We start from the raw sequence: 16206 nt of genomic DNA, 5'->3' as shown, positions 1-16206 counted from the left end.
GGTGAGGCGTGACTTTGCAGAGGCTCCAGAACATTCGGAATCGGGTGGGTGAGGCTAGGTGAAATTTGCCACTTCCCTAGCATCTGGTAATTTTACCTTTGTGGGGCAGAGGAAGGTATATCTTTTTGTTTTGTTTTCTTTATGCTTAATTTCTAATTTGTTTGTTATAATTTGACTAATTTCTGGAGTCCCACAATTTGAGCTTTCAAAGTCCATTATCATTTATCTTTACTTTGTGGTTGTATTTTGTTTGCTGTTTTTTGGCTAATCTGTGAGAAAAAAGGCTTCTCCTTTGCAGTTCCCATGTGGCCTCCTCACTGGCTGTGGAAGGGGGAGGCACTGTGTGACATAGGGTTATTTTGGACACCCTAGGGTTCCTGTCACTAAGGGAAGGCCTTTCCCTTCAGCGCATAAGTGCTCTAGAAAACTCAAAATTCATTGTCTATTGTCCTTTTCCCACCTCCCCCGCCCCCCCCCCCATTTTTTGCACTATTTTACTGTTTGGTCGCGTCTGTCATTGCTTATTTAAAAATTCCTTTTAAAAAAAATTTTGTTTGCTTTACAGATTTATAACAAGTTTATTGTTTAAAATCACCCATAACCCTGCTATTAAACAAATACTTCAATGGTCATTTATTTAAATTCTATTTTAATGACATACAATATTGCTTTTTAGAGAAAGGAATAGAGCTGGTTTGTCTTTGCTGTGCTAAATTAAAGGTCATTTTGGATCTCACGTTAAGGATGAATCTTCGCTTCTAGGAAATGTCAGGAATCTTGTGATTTTTGAAATGTGAAACAGATTATTACAATTTTACATAAGCCACTTTTGAAAGAATATTACATATTCTGTTTTTAGAAGCTTTATATGATTTAAAAACAAAAAACAAAAGCCTGGCTTGATGTAGATAATCCAAACAATGAAAAAAAAAATGACAATATTGCCAATTGGACTATACCAATAATAGATGCCAATGTATGACAAATCTCCATTTCAGAAAAGCAAAATATGAATAAGACTTTAAAATCAATAAGATATAATAGTTTTATTCATTCTCTCCTATATGTATCCTGATGATTTTCTTTTTATTGCATGTCTGTTTTCCAATAAAATATGCAGTATTTTTTAAAAATATATTTTATTGATTTTTATTGATTGATGAGTTTTTAAACCCTCAGTGAAACTTAATTGATTGATGAGTTTTTACACCTTTATTGATTGATGAGTTTTTACAGAGAGGAAAGGAGAGAGATAGAGAGTTAGAAACATCAATGAGAGAGAAACATCGACCAGCTGCCTCCTGCACACTCCCCACTGGGGATGTGCCCGCAACCAAGATACATGCCCTTGACCGGAATCGAACCTGGGACCTTTCAGTCCGCAAGCCGACGCTCTATCCACTGAGCCAAACTGGTTCCAGCAGTATTTTTATTTTTTACCTCTCATATTTATTGGGGTTTATCTGGGCTATTGGGCTTTTCAAAGATCTGGCTTTTCAATTTCTTTAACTTATATAATTAATTTCATTTTCTACTCATAATAAGTTACATTTTCCATTTATATGTTCATTTTTCATCTTTTCTAATTTATAAGGATAAGTTCCTCTCTTTTATCTAGTTTACATTTTTGTAATTAGCAAATAGATTTAGAATAACAGAATTCCTTTTCAGTGCTCCAAATATGTGATGACATCTGCATTTCATTGCTTTCAGATAACAATGTAAACACCCTAATTTTTGTTTTATTGTCTAAAGTTAGAAGCTTTATATGATTGAATGAAAATGAATCAGTGTGTTTTAGAAATTAGAGGTGCACTTGAACACGTGAGTAAAGGAGAATATTTTTTCTTTTTTTTTTTAAATATATTTTATTGAGTTTTTACAGAGAGGAAGGGAGAGAGATAGAGAGCCAGAAACATTAATGAGAGAGAAACATCGATCAGCTGCCTCCTGCACATCCCCCACTGGGGAAATGCCCGCAACCCAGGTACATGCCCTTGACCGGAATCGAACCTGGGACCCCTCAGTCCACAGGCCGACGCTCTGTCCACTGAGCCAAACCAGTCTCGGCGAGAATATTTTTTCTTAAGCAAATGTGTATTCATGGTACCATCTAAAGTAGGAATTTTTTTTTTAAACTAGTAATTTACAGATGGAAAAAAAATGCCTCAGAATGATTCAGTAAATCCTTTTACCAAGCAGATTTCTCTCCATGGAAATTTTAGGGTTTCTTTAGACGAGATAAGGGGGACTGGAGGGGAGCGGGGCAGGCCACATGTTACTTTGATGGAGAATATATACTTTTTTCCTTGAAAGAATAGAAAATTCAGTGTGTAATAATGAGATCTATCAGGAACCCTACCTTCTAGCCAGCAGGCTGGAACATGGTATTGCTTAGAGACTTGGGGCTAAGTTTACTTAGTAAGTTCAATTCATTTTTTTCCCCACCAAGTGCTTGTTTCTCTCTTATAAATCACTCTGTCTTTTTCCCCCTATGAGACATTTTAAAAAGTCATTGTCAGTACATGGTGTGCTTTAAAAACGAGTCACTTGCCTCACCCCTTGTTTTGGTCTCTACTCTTTGGAAAAGTTGTATTAAAAGATTTTAATGTTTCACCTGGGAATCTTTTAAGATCTTTGACTACTGTAAGAAATGTATATATGAAATTCAAGAAAATGCCTATCCTCTGAATAGTTTATGAGTAATTATTTTAATGTAAGAATTCCCAAATAGATCGTGTTTCTAAATTATGTTTAATAAACTATTCTTATTTCTATACTTTATTTCCTTGTAATTTAACTTCTAGATCTATATTTATTTGTTGGTTCCTGCTTATTTAATTTTCACTCTTCAGAATTTTGGCCTGTCAGAGAATATGTTTAAATCAATACTTCTGAAAATTAATAGAAGGGGTTTGACAAACTACTGAATGCAAAGAGAGCAAAATATCATTTAAATTGGCTAATCTAAGGATTATTAAAAGATGTTTCCCTCATAAAGGGAATGAAATAATATAGCAATTAGAATTGAACTATATAAATGTGTACTCCAATTGTGAACCCTAAAAAGATGACAGTGTAATGAGATTTGACAGCATGTAGAGAGATAAAAATTCATTGATAAGCTAGGATCTGCATTAAAAAAATTGATTAGCATCTTTGTATTATGTAAGAAGATTGCTTAGTATTTCAGGAGGAGAGCAGCAGTTACGTGGCATTTAAATCTATTCTGAATTAAAAATGATCAGTTTAAAAATTATAGAAAATTCTTATGCAAATGAAATATAATCAAGCTATGCTCCAGACTCATTATGCATGATTGATATGCACTGTAACTTGCTTACTAATTCAAGGAGCAGAGGAATTCCAATTATCATATTGTTTATTAGGTACCGGTGCCACACTGCTGGAAATGATATTAAATTGATTACGATAAGCACTATAAACCAACAAGATGGGTTCTTATCCAACTTGACATTTATTTTTTATGAAATGATGAGAACTTTTTACTATCCTGAAAACCTCAGCTTCCTCATGAATGTTGACATCTTAGGATTTTGACAACACTAATTAATTCAGGATAAAAGCTGAAGTTGATATATCAAAAGTATTTATTTTTTTAAGTTTTAAGAAGACAGATTTTAATATGCTTTTTAAAATCTTGCTTGCAGATTGAGCTAACCTTGGAAATCTATGATCTCAATGTGCTAAAATTTCTCACAGCTTTCAGAGTTTAAAATTTAATTTTTTAATTGATATTTTAAAATTAATATTTTTAGGCTTTTTTAAGTTAAAAAAATGGTTAGTTCAGGATAAAAGCCAATGTTCACATATCAAAAGTGTTTCTTATTTTGTAAGCTTTATCTGAACAATTTTAAGATGTCTTTTTCATACTGTGGGGGTAGAAGAAACTTTCCTCTAGCCCTTCAAGGTTCTTTCAGCTGGTCTAATAATTAAATCTACATTTTATTAAACTTCTGTTTTTCTCTTGTTAATCTGTCTTTTATTATGGAAGGTGGGTGCAGTGGCCTCAGCCAAGAATCTAGAAAAGTAAAGGGAAAATTATTCTTCCTCCCCTAGTAACATTTTTTTAATACTTCCTTCTAGTCTTTTCACTATGAGAGTTCTCTATTGTTCATTAAAATCCAGTAGAAATATTTTAATGTTTTAATATTATGAAACAACTGATATTTGTGACCCAAGTGTTTAAAACAAGGCACCTTATTTAATTTTTTTTCAATTATAGTTGACATCCTATCCAATAAAAAAGGAATATGCTAATTGACCCTCATGCCATTGCAAAGATGGTGGCACCCATAGCCAATAAGGAGGGAATATGCTAATTGACTGCCCTGCCTTCAAAGATAACGGCACCCACAGCCAATAAGAAGGGAATATGCTAATTGACTGCCACGCCTTCAAAGATAACAGCACCCACAGCCAATAAGGAGGGAATATGCTAATTGACTGTCATACCCTCAAAGATGGCAGTGCCCACAGCCACAAGATGGCGGTGCCAAGTTCCCTCAGCCCTGCTGGGGTGGCAGGCACATGGCAAGGCTGGGCCTGCCCCTATTTCTGGAGTCCCCCAGTCTCCTCAGTCCCCTAGTTGCCCAGAGCTGGCCCGAGGTGCAGGCAAGCCTTGGATGGCGGCTGTCCAGCTGCTCAGGGCTGCTCGAGACTCAGGTAACCAGGCCAGCTGAGGCTTCACTGCTGGCAGTGGCAGCAACAGAGGTGTGATGGGGGCATCGCCTTCCCCTGATTGTCAGGTCACCTCCCACCCCAAGGGCTTCCAGACTGTGAGCGGGGGAAGCCCGGGCTGAGGGACCACCCTCTCCAGTGCATGAATTTTCATGCACCAGGCCTCTAGTACAATATAATATTAGTTTCAGGTCTAGTACCCATCTGATACCATATATAATTATTACAATTTTATTGACTACTAGAGGCCCAGTGCATGAATTTGTGCATGAGTGGGGCCCCTCTAGGTGACCCTGCATCTGGTGCCCTCCTGAGGAGAGTGGGCTGTGGGATTGGGCTGAAACCTCTCCAACATCCCCCAAGAAGTGTCGGATTGTGAGAGGGCACAGGCCAGGCTGAGGGACCACATTGGTGCATGATGTGGGCCGAGAAGGGATGTGGGAGGTTAGCCAACTGGGGAGGGATCGTGGGAGGGTTCCAGGGCATGTCCAGCCCATCTCTCTCAGTCTCCAATCAGCTGGACCCCAGCAGCAAGCTAACCTATTGGTTGGAAGGCCTACCCCCTGGTGGTCAATGCACGTCATAACAACTGGTCAACCAGTCGGCTGTCTGCCCCCTGGTAGTCAGTGCACGTCATAGTGAGCAGTTGGATGGCCTTAGCATATCATTAGCATATCACACTTTGATTGGTTGAACAGTCGACCAGACACCGGATGACTAGACACTTAGCATATTAGGCTTTTATTATATAGGATATTCCCTGTACTGTACTTTATATCCCTGTGACTATATATATAACTGACAATTTGTACTCCTTAATCCCTTTCACCTTTCCCATCTGGCAACCATCAACTTGTTCTCTGTATGTATAAGTTTATTTCTGTTTTGTTTGTTCATTAAATTTGCTTTTTAGATTCCACATATAAGTGAAATAATGTATTATTTGTCTTTCTCTGTCTTATTTCACTTAGCATGATACCTTCTAAGTCCATTCATGTTGTCTTGTTAAGATCTTTTTTTATGGCTAAGTAATATTTGGAAAAAAAAATATATATATATATGCCACATCTTTATTCTTTTATCCATTGATGGACATTTAGGTTGCTTCCATATCCTGGCTATTATAAATAATGTTGAAATGAACATGGGGGTAAATATATCTTTTCCAATAAGTGTTTTGGATTTCTTTAGAATTGCTGGGTCATAGAGTAGTTCTGTTTTTCAATTTTTGAGAAATTTTCATACCATTTTCCATACTGGCTGCACATCCACATTCCACAGTGCCCGCACCAACCCACATTCGCACCAACAATGCGTGATAGTTCCCTTTTCAAACAATTGTTTTTGTTGATTTATTGATGGTGGCCATTCTGAGGTGATATCTCATTGTGGTTTTTATTTGTATTTCCCCGATTAGTGATGTTTAGCATCTTTTCATATGTCTATTGAAATATCTGTATGTCCTGTTTGGAGAATGTCAATTCAGGTCTTCAAGGGCTTCTTATTTTTCATTTGAAATGTTTTATAATACTCATAAAAAATCTTATTTGCTTTTTATATTCTGTTATTTGTCAATGAGTGTATCAAGAAGGAAAGAACATTGTTCCCTTTTTTCTGCTGGAGACTATTGGAACTGTATGGCATCAGAGAAGTTTAGTTTGGGGTAGTAATCTCAAATTCAGAACTATTGACATTATGCTCCAGATTACTCTTTATTGTGGGGGACTGTCCTAATGCATTGTAAGATATTGTTGGATGTTTACCACCATCCTTCGTCTTGATGGAACAGATGTCAACAGTACTACCCTGGCTAATTGTGACAGTAAAGAATATCTCCAGACATTTCCGTTTTCTGAAGTGTGGGAAGCAAAAACACCTAGGTTGAGAACCATTGATTATGAGGGAGAATACTAGTTGGCTGGAGGAAGTGGGATTACAAAATAGACCAAATGCACAGGAGGAGGGGTGGTGGAAGAGGGAAGCAGAGAGAGTGCAAGAGGGATGGAGAAGATGGGGGGTGGGGGGAGAAGAGAGAGTGCAGGAGAGAGAGAGAGAGAGAGAGAGAGAGAGAGAGAGAGAGAGAACAGGAGGGAGATTTCTACAAGGAAGGAGGGAGATTTCCCACGAGGATCAGACAACTGAGCCTGCTGTTAACTTTATTATAGGAAGTGTAGAGCTTGTGGTGAGCCATTCATAACCTCCAGTGAAGGGGCCACTGGTCTGCTGTTTCATCCAATTGTCCCTGTGTGGAAAGCTAAGCTCAGGGTACTGTGTTTTTTTCCTAGGGAAACCAAAGATCTCTTTTAATTAAAAAGTAAAAATATTGTCCTTAAGGAAACCTCCAAGTTTTAAATCATCTTTACAAATACTTATTAATGGCTCACTCAGTGCTAAAAACTGTTGTAGGCAATGTGGGTGACATACAGGCAGTGTTCTTTCTATGATAGAGCCTCAATGCAGTGAGACAGACAAGTAAATGTCAGGTTATGGTAAATTATTTGAATAAAAATGAGGCTTTTAGTCAAAATGAAATAGTGAAGGAGGCATCTCTGAGAAGTGTTCTTTGAGCTGGTGCTTGAAGAGAGCGAGGGGATGAACTGCGTGAGATAGGAGCATTGAAGCATTGCAGGCCCTGTGGCAGAAGCAGCTTCAGAAGAGCAAAGAGTTCACAGTGGCTGAGGGTAGTAAGCAAGTGTGGCAGAGGATGGGCTCAACTGTATCTTGAAGAGCTTTGTGGGCCATGACGCTTCCTTTGGTCTTTAAAGAGTAAGAGAGGGAGCCATTAGAAGGTTTTGAATACAGGAATGACATTATGATATCCCTTGTACTTCAGCAGTTTTCACATGTCAACAGTATGGGAATCCCTGGGTGTTGCCAAAATGCAGATTCCTCAATCCCACACCAAACCTATGAAAGCAGGTGCTCTGGGGTGGGGCCTGGGAACCTACATTATCTAATAAGGTTTGTCAGGTGACTCTGATGTAGGTGGGTGAGGAGCACACTTTGAGAACTACCTCTTTAGAAGGATTTGTCTGGCTATAATAGGGACAAAGGCACAAGCAGCAAGGACTCCTGGAAGGCTGTCACCCTATCCTCAGCCAGAAATGTTGGGCGCCCAGATCAAGTGGTTGTGGAGTTCATCACCTTGCCATTGTACTTGTTTTTGCTGAACTTGTCTTTGCATCTCTAAAATGTACTTTGTAAGATGTTGGCAGGGCTTAAAGGTTAGAAATGTGTATAAATATTCAAAAATACATTTGTTTTTTGAATGAAAAAATATATGTTTCAGACTCTGATTTAGTCCGATAAGTTTGTGATATATAGATTGCTTCTGACTCCCTCTACTCTGACATTGACCTCTAATTGAGGGGGATTTTACCCTCATACCCACTCTCAAATACAAGTTACAATTGATGCATCCACCTTTCCACTCTCTAAGAAAGTACCACCTTTAAAGAGATCATTTCAAATATGATTCTTTTTTTACTTTTGTATATACATAGGTAACTTTTAATATGATTTTAAGTGCCAGGTAGTGTTCCACACGTAAATGGACAGGAAAAATGGGCCTTATTCATTGCATCAGTATCTACTGTCCTTACTGCTAAGTCATAACACCTTAGTCTTGTTATGGTGGTATTTCACTTTATAGAGTGCTTTTGTCTGTATTATATTAATAATTTTCACAGTGGCCCTGTCTGTGTTTTTAGGCAAGTCAGCTGGACCTCAACAAAGTTAAGTCACTTGTGTAAGGTCACTCCTCTCAAATGTGGTGGAGCCAAAAACAGAATTCCAATTTTTCTGATCCCATTACCCCATGTGGTGATGTGTGTATGTGCGCATAAAGGTATGCTTGTGTTTTGTTCTGTAGCTGAACAGCAATTAGATATTTTCCTTTAAATTTCTCTCTCTCTCAAATACCCACACACATTTAGAATAGATCATTCTTTTTCTTTAAAGTAGGAATAAGAATAAATTAGGAATAATAATGTTTAATAATACCAAACTGGTGAAAGAGATATGGTTATTATCTATGTACACCCAGCAGAAGAAAATATTGCTATACAGTGTAAGCCTTTTATGTGCCCTCTTTGATCCCATAATCTTCTCTGCCATTACGGGCTATACTATTGTGGGCTCACAAATTTTAAAATGAAATATCCTTTCAAATACTAACAGTTTATGTTGCATCTAAGAATAGTTGCATACCTATATATGTGTATTCCTATATGTGTATTATGTGCATGTATACATATATGTATGTAAATGTATGCTTGATATTTCATAATTTGATTTACTGTGATTTTAATTATATCAGTAATAATACATTGCATTTTTATAGTGATTTACATTTACAAAATACTTTGAAATATTTCATTACATTTTACCTTTAGGAACTGACACATGTGCCTTATTCCCGTGGACCTGCAAAGTCTCTGAAAGTTGAATAGATAAGCATGTGTGAGCCTTGTTGGTGCAAGGTAATCACTTTATTTTTTTTAAATACATATTTCTTTTTATTTCAGAGAGAGGGAGCAATAGAAATATTAATGATGAGAATCATTCATCAGCTGCCTCCTGCACGACCCCCTGGGTTGGCGAACGAGCCTGCAACTCAGTCATGTGCCCTTGACCAGAATCAAACCTGGGACCCTTCCGTCTGCAGGCTGACGCTCTATCCACTGAGCCAAACAGGCTAGGGCATCACTTTCCATATTTCCCTATTCTAACAACTGTATGAATCATTGTTCAGAATTCTCTTTTCTGAATAGGCATGAATGCGAAACAATGGGGTATTATTACACTACTTCATTGTAATCAAATGCACCACCTATATGCATACACACATTTTAATTCATGACACATTATTTGATATAAAAGGTTGACCTGTATTTCGTTAAGAACAACACCTGCAGGTTTCTTGGAACTTCTTGACATTCTTAGCCATTCTCATGAATCAGATTTTCTACTATGGTTCCTTTCTTACTTCTGGTTAGATAGAGCGGCATGAATTATCCCCCCTCTGTTTCATTCCTTAGCTTTTCCAGAGCTACATTTTGCTCTGGGAAGGGGAAAGAAAAGTCAACTGATTTTCTTCCTCAGACTTACAATGGGTGTGACATTTTCTGTAATACATTTCAGGCCATTATTCAGCAATTTATGATCTTTAGCCTGTTTTTTCACCTACGGCTAAATCATCACTTTTATATTAGGTATAATACAGTTCCTGGGGGAATGTGTGAAAGACTGAGGAATAGTTGAATTGGAAGAAATGTAAAATTTACCTTTGACAAGTGGGTCTATGCTAAGTGATGTAAGGAAATTAGTGAAAAATGAAATAGGGTAGTAACCCCAAACTCACAGGGAAGGAGGTGATTCAACCGTATTTAGTAGCAAAATTCTGTGGGCCTTAATAGAGATTTCACTTTTGAGAATGTAGTGGGTAATGATGTATCCTGAATGACATACAAAAATCTGTTTTTCTTGCCTGGATCTATTACATTACCAAATACAATACTTATGATAATTATTAAATTTTAAAGAACTAATTATGTCCATGAACCTCAAAGAGATGGATCTATTAGTTAAGAAATACCTAACTGGCCGAACCGGTTTGGCTCAGTGGATGGAGCGTTGGCCTGCGAACTCAAGGGTCCCAGGTTCGATTCTGGTCAAGGGCATGTGCCTTGGTTGCGGGCACATCCCCACTGCGGGGTGTGCAGAAGGCAGCCGATCGATGTTTCTCTCTCATCGATGTTTCTGACTCTCTGTCCCTCTCCCTTCTTCTCTGTAAAAAATCAATAAAATATATTAAAAAAAAAAAAAAGAAATACCTAACTGGTAAAAGAATAGCGCAGTGATTACCTGTGTACTCATCACCCAACTGAAAAAATAAAACATTACTTAGAGTTCAAGACTTGAACCATTTCTGCTATTTGGAAATCTGAAAATCTTTCATTTGGACTAAATGAATTCCCTTAGATAGTTAGGGCTATGAAAGATGATTTGTTCCACAGTTAGCCATGCTGCTTGGGAAGGTGGTGTTTAATATTCTATGAATTACCAAAGTTCCAAAGTTAAGTAGAAGGCTTTCTAGGAGGAGGGATGAGGAACAGTATTTCAAACCCAGGCTGATGTAGCTAAAATATCTTCAAACTTGCACTCCATGAACTTTCTAGCAAATTGTCAAATTTCAAATTGAGCTTCCCACTTTATCTTGACTATTGGGCTTAAGGCTAGCTGACATATTGATTCAGAAGGTATTTATTAATAGTTGCTCAAGAAGAGTAAAAGGTAACTTTACCACAATATAGGATAAATGAAACTAGATGTCATATACTGATATAAAAAATGTAGTGTTTCCTCCCAGTGATACAGACTGCTAACATGGAATCACTTTGGCATCATAACACAACAAAATACTTGACAATATTGCCATGTAATCCTTTTGCATGAAAGTGGGCTCGACTAAGTCTAGCCTGAGAACACAGTGGTTGGTAAAAATTATAGTTCAGCTGACTACTTAGCATTGAAAGCAAAAATAAGCATGTAATTCCTTACAACAAGGGATAGTTTATGAAATAAACATTTTCTGCTTTAGAAAAAAAGCTTTATGAAATTCAAGAGGGTTTTGTTTTTAAACATTACTTACTAATTGCATTTAACCATAAAAATAACTCAAGGTTTTTCCCTCAGACTGCTCCATACTGTTGCATATATAATATTTAATTCGATGATTCATTAAATTTATGAATGTTTTCAACTCATGTTGAATATAACTTATTAAATTTTAATTTTAAATGACAGTGTAACCTCTTTTGGAGTAACCCTGCTTAGGCTGGCTGTGACTCAGACACTTATATATTTTGACTATGCTGCTGGGGTTACATGTACACAAGAGACAACTGAACAGCTTGTTTCCCTTCTAAATCTCTTTTAGCCCAGGTATAACCTATCAACTTTTCTTTGGTGCTCTGTCCAGTGATCTGCACATAGGTATTCAATAAATGCTAATTGATGAACATATTTCTGTTTGAGCAGCCAGTGTAGTCAAATGGAATAATTGCTAGGTTTTAAAAAGTCAAGTGTTCTAGCTGTCTATGAGAATATGTGCAATCTTGGTCTATCCCCTTTCTTCCCCTTTTTACCTATCCCCCTCCCCCACCTCCCTTTCCTTTGACAAGCATCAGCTTATTCTCTGTATCTGTGGGTTTGTTCTTTAGATTTCATATCTAAGTGAAATCATATGGCATTTGTCTTTCCCTGTCTGACTTTTTTCACTTAAGGTAATACCCTCAAGGTCTACCCATGTTTTTGCAAAGAGAATGTTTTCATTCTTTTTTATTGTTGAGTTTTTGGGCCTCCTTTGGGCCTTAGTTTTCTTACTTAGCATCTGAATATCTTAGACTCAATAGTTTCTAAAAACACCAGTCCAGGATTAACCTTCTGTAGTTTGATAACTCCCTCACCCCTCATTCTGCCTACTGTGTTACTTCCATCTATATCTCCAGTGGAGATGCTACTGTATAAGTTACCTTAATGTCAGTCAGATAAGTATGTGTTATGCTTTCAGTTTTTTTTCAGATTCATCAATAACTTCCACATTGAAATTTTAGAAAAATAAAAGTAGCCTTTTCCTGTAAATGGAAAGAATTGCTACATATTTGAACATTGCTACATATTTTAAATCTGGATCATCAAGCTAAACACACTTCTGCTTAGAAATAGCCCTTACCTTCCTGTCCTCAAATTTTCCCCCTAAGCATTTCCTGGCTTCTTCCTTTTAGGACTTTTCTGGGGAGTCAGGAAGACTTGCTTTCAGATCTCCATCTGCTACAAAATCTCTGTGTCAATGAGGGCCACTCATTTCCCAAATCACACCCCAGTTTCTTCAACTGTCAAATCAGGAAGCTTTATTTGATGATATCTAGAATCCATTATATTCTGATTCTATATGAATCTATGTTTGGGGATATCAATTATTTAAAGATAAGGACAGACAAAATAACTTTTAATGAGCACCTACTATGCACCAAAATGGTAGGTATACTTTAGAGGTAAGAAAACTGAGGACTGCCCTAGCCGGCTTGGCTCAGTTGATAGAGCGTTGGCCTGGGGACTGAAGGGTCATGGGTTTGATTGAGAGCAAGGGCATATGCCTGGGTTGCGGGCTCAATCCCTAGTAGAGGGCATGCAGGAGGCAACTGATCAATGATTCTTTCTCATCATTGATGTTTCTATCTCTCTCTCTCTCTCCCTTCCTCTCTGAAGCCAATAAAAAATATATTTTTAAAAAAGACATAAACCTGAGGACTGAGGTTGGTTATCATTAATAAACTAGCAAAACTACAAATGACAGAGTCAGGACTGAAATCTGTGTCCATAGAATTCCATAAGCCATACTGGGTGGGCAGGGAAAGGGGTCTGTTTTATTTTATTTTATTTAGTAGGTGATGGGGAACAAGTTTTTGAGCAAGGGTTAGTTTCATAAAAGGCATAATTTTAAAAAGTCAGCATGAAGGTATGCCTAGAGGATAGCAGCCATTTTAAATTCATCTCTTTATTTTCAGCATCTAACAGTATTTAGCAAATGGTAGATACACAATTGATGTTTATTAAATGAATGGAGGAATGCATGGATGGATGGATAAACAAAAGAATGATGGTCATGAATAAGAGAAGAAATCAGAGAAAGGAGATGTACTAGTGATGACACTACTGTGATAATCTGGACATGAAGTAATAAAACTTTGAACTAGAGTGGTGGCCGTTGGAAAGTATACATGCAAAGACAAAAAAATGACTGGATCAGGAAATCAATTAGATGTGGGCCTGAGAGAAGCCAAAAATGACTCCAAAGTTTTGAAGCCTTGTTGGTTGCCAAGATGGTTTGCTACTATTCTCAGAATTCGGGTGGTCACCTTGTAGTCTAGCATCTATTTCCAAGTGCAGTGGAGGCCTGCAAACAATAGAAAACAAATGGGAAACCAGTACTGTCTGAATGAGTTGTAAAACTGAATCTATTTATATTTGAGTTTGACCTACATAAGGACCAAAATACAGTGAAGGGGAGGTGGTGGAAAAATAGACAATATATGTCTCATGTGGCAGTTAACTGCAAGAGGCTGTTGTTGCTTTTGATTTTTGAAAGAACTATTTTCTGCCTCATTTCCCCCCTTTTCTTTCTTTAATCAGTATGTCTGCTGATTGGTATTGAACTGGATACCACTTATTCATGTGTAGGGAGTCTTCTGGCTAAGGCTGAAAAAGTAGAGATCATTGGCAATTATCAAGGTGACCGTACTGGTCCAAGTTATATAGCTTTCACTAAGTGAATACCTCATCAGTGAAGTTACTAAGAACAAAGAGGTGATGAACCTTACCAGTACCATCTTTGATGCCAAAGAAGCTGATTGGTTGCAAGTTTGATGATGCCACAGTTCAGTCAGAGTGAAGCACTGGCCTTCCCAAATGATTTGTGAAAAGGGAAAGCCTATTTAGGGGAGAAAAATATAAAATGCAGTAATTAGTGTCCCAGCCTACTTAAATGATTCACAGTGTCAGGTCACCAAGGATGTAGGAACATCACTGATCTTAATATCCTGAGAATCATTAAGGAGCCTACTATAGCAGCCATCATCTATGGCCTGGATTAAAATGAAACAAACAAACAAAAAGCTTTAAAAAAGAGAAAAATGTGCTGATCTTTGACTTGGGTTATGGCACCTTTGATGTATCGATCCAAAGCATCAAGGAAGACATCTTTGAAGTAAAATCCACGTCTGGTAACAACCACCTGGATAGGGAAAACTTGGATAACCTATGGTGAAGCACCTGATTGAAGAGTTCAAATGCAAACACAAGAAGGATATAGCCTCCAACAAGTGGGCAGTGTTGTGCCTCCAGACTGCCTATGAGAAGGCAAAATGTTTCTTGTTTCTCTTTTAATGCCAGGATTGAAATTGATTCATTCTTGAAGGATGTGGATTTCTACACTTCCATTTCCTGAGCCCACTTTGAGCAGTTCAGTGCTCTTTCCCATGGTATCATAAAACTACTAGAGAAATCTCTGAAGGATGCCAAATTTGACAAAAGCCAAATTAATGAAATTGTGTTAGTGGGTGGTTCCACTTGTATCCCATAGTTCGAAAAATTGCTGAAAGATTACTTGAATAGAAAGGAGCTCAAAAGGCCATCAACCCAGAGGAGGCAGTGGCATATGGCACAACTACTATACAAGAACCTTTTCTCCTGGTTGACAAATCAGAGAATGTAATGTGCCTGACCTCCTGACCTTGATATTAGCCCTTTCTCCCTGGGCATTGAAATGGCAGGGAGGATGTGACATCCCTTATCCAGAGAAACACCACTGTTTCTACAAAGCAAATTCAGATGTTCACAACTTACTTTGACAAGAGACCGCCGTCTTAATGAAAGTGTATGAGGGAGAAAAGGCTTTACCTAAGAGGAAGAAACTGCTTGGCAAGTTCATGCTCCTGGAATTCTCTAGCTTATTAATGTAGCATTCCTAAAATACAGGTGACCTTTCACATAGACACCAATATCATTATAAATATAAATGTTGCCAGCGAAAGTACTGGCAGGAAGAACAAAATCAACATTACTAACCAAGACTGTTTGGGTATACATGATATTGACCAGATTGTAAAAGAAGCAGACAATATGAATTAGAATATGAAGTCAATAGAGATAGGGTAGCACTCAGAAATACTATAGAATCCCACATGTTCAATGGCATGAATTTAGTAGAAAAGCTATGAAAGGAAGGTTCTTGAAAAGTTCCAGGAAGTATTAAGCTGCCTCAAGTATAACCAGGTTGCTGAATGAGATGAGTTCAAGCAGCAAGAGTTTGAAAGAGTCTTCAGTCTGAGAGTCATCAGGCTTTACTATGTAGTAGGTTCTGGCCGCTGTGGCTCCCACAGCTCAGAGGAGCTTAAGTCTAGTTTTGATGAAGGGCACTAAGCACTTATTCTTTGGAAAGACTTTCCTGTTCTCTACAGCCTTTTATGAAGTTTCTATTGCAATATTTCATGCTAGTTTACAGCAGCAGTGTGTATGAAAAAGGAGAGTCAAAACCTAGTTCAATGTTAAGAATTTGTAAGTTTATTCAACATTTTAATATTACTGCTTCTACATCTTGTGGGTTTATGAAATCCAAGACATTTTTTAACACTTGAAGTTTAGGTATAGCCACTTATTTTGGAATTAGCACTTATAAAATATTGAAACACTTAACTTTGGTAATAAGAACAAGGTTGCATTACCATCCCACAGTCTCACCTCTTTAATAACAATGACTGCTTGTGAGAAAATATCATGGTCTCAAACTTGTATAAACTTTTTTTAAAATCCTCACCCAAGGATATGTTTTTATTGATTTTAGAGAAAAAGAAAAGGAAAGAGAGAGAAACATCAACTGGTTGTCACCTGTACATGTCCTGACCAGGGATTGAACCTGCAATTTAGGTATGCCTGACCGAGAAA

At 37.5% G+C, this 16206-nt stretch overlaps 1 pseudogene; it reads left to right on the top strand.

The window, feature by feature from the left end:
• The first annotated feature begins 13216 nt into the window (after positions 1 to 13216).
• Positions 13217 to 15482, top strand: LOC102759228 (annotated as a pseudogene).
• The last annotated feature ends 724 nt before the right edge of the window (positions 15483 to 16206 follow it).

The sequence above is a fragment of the Myotis davidii genome, unplaced genomic scaffold (genome assembly GCF_000327345.1).
Source record: "Myotis davidii unplaced genomic scaffold, ASM32734v1 scaffold951, whole genome shotgun sequence".
NCBI lineage: Eukaryota > Metazoa > Chordata > Mammalia > Chiroptera > Vespertilionidae > Myotis > Myotis davidii.
Note: the sequence above shows the minus strand (reverse complement) of the source record. Positions and strands in the feature narration are given on the sequence as shown.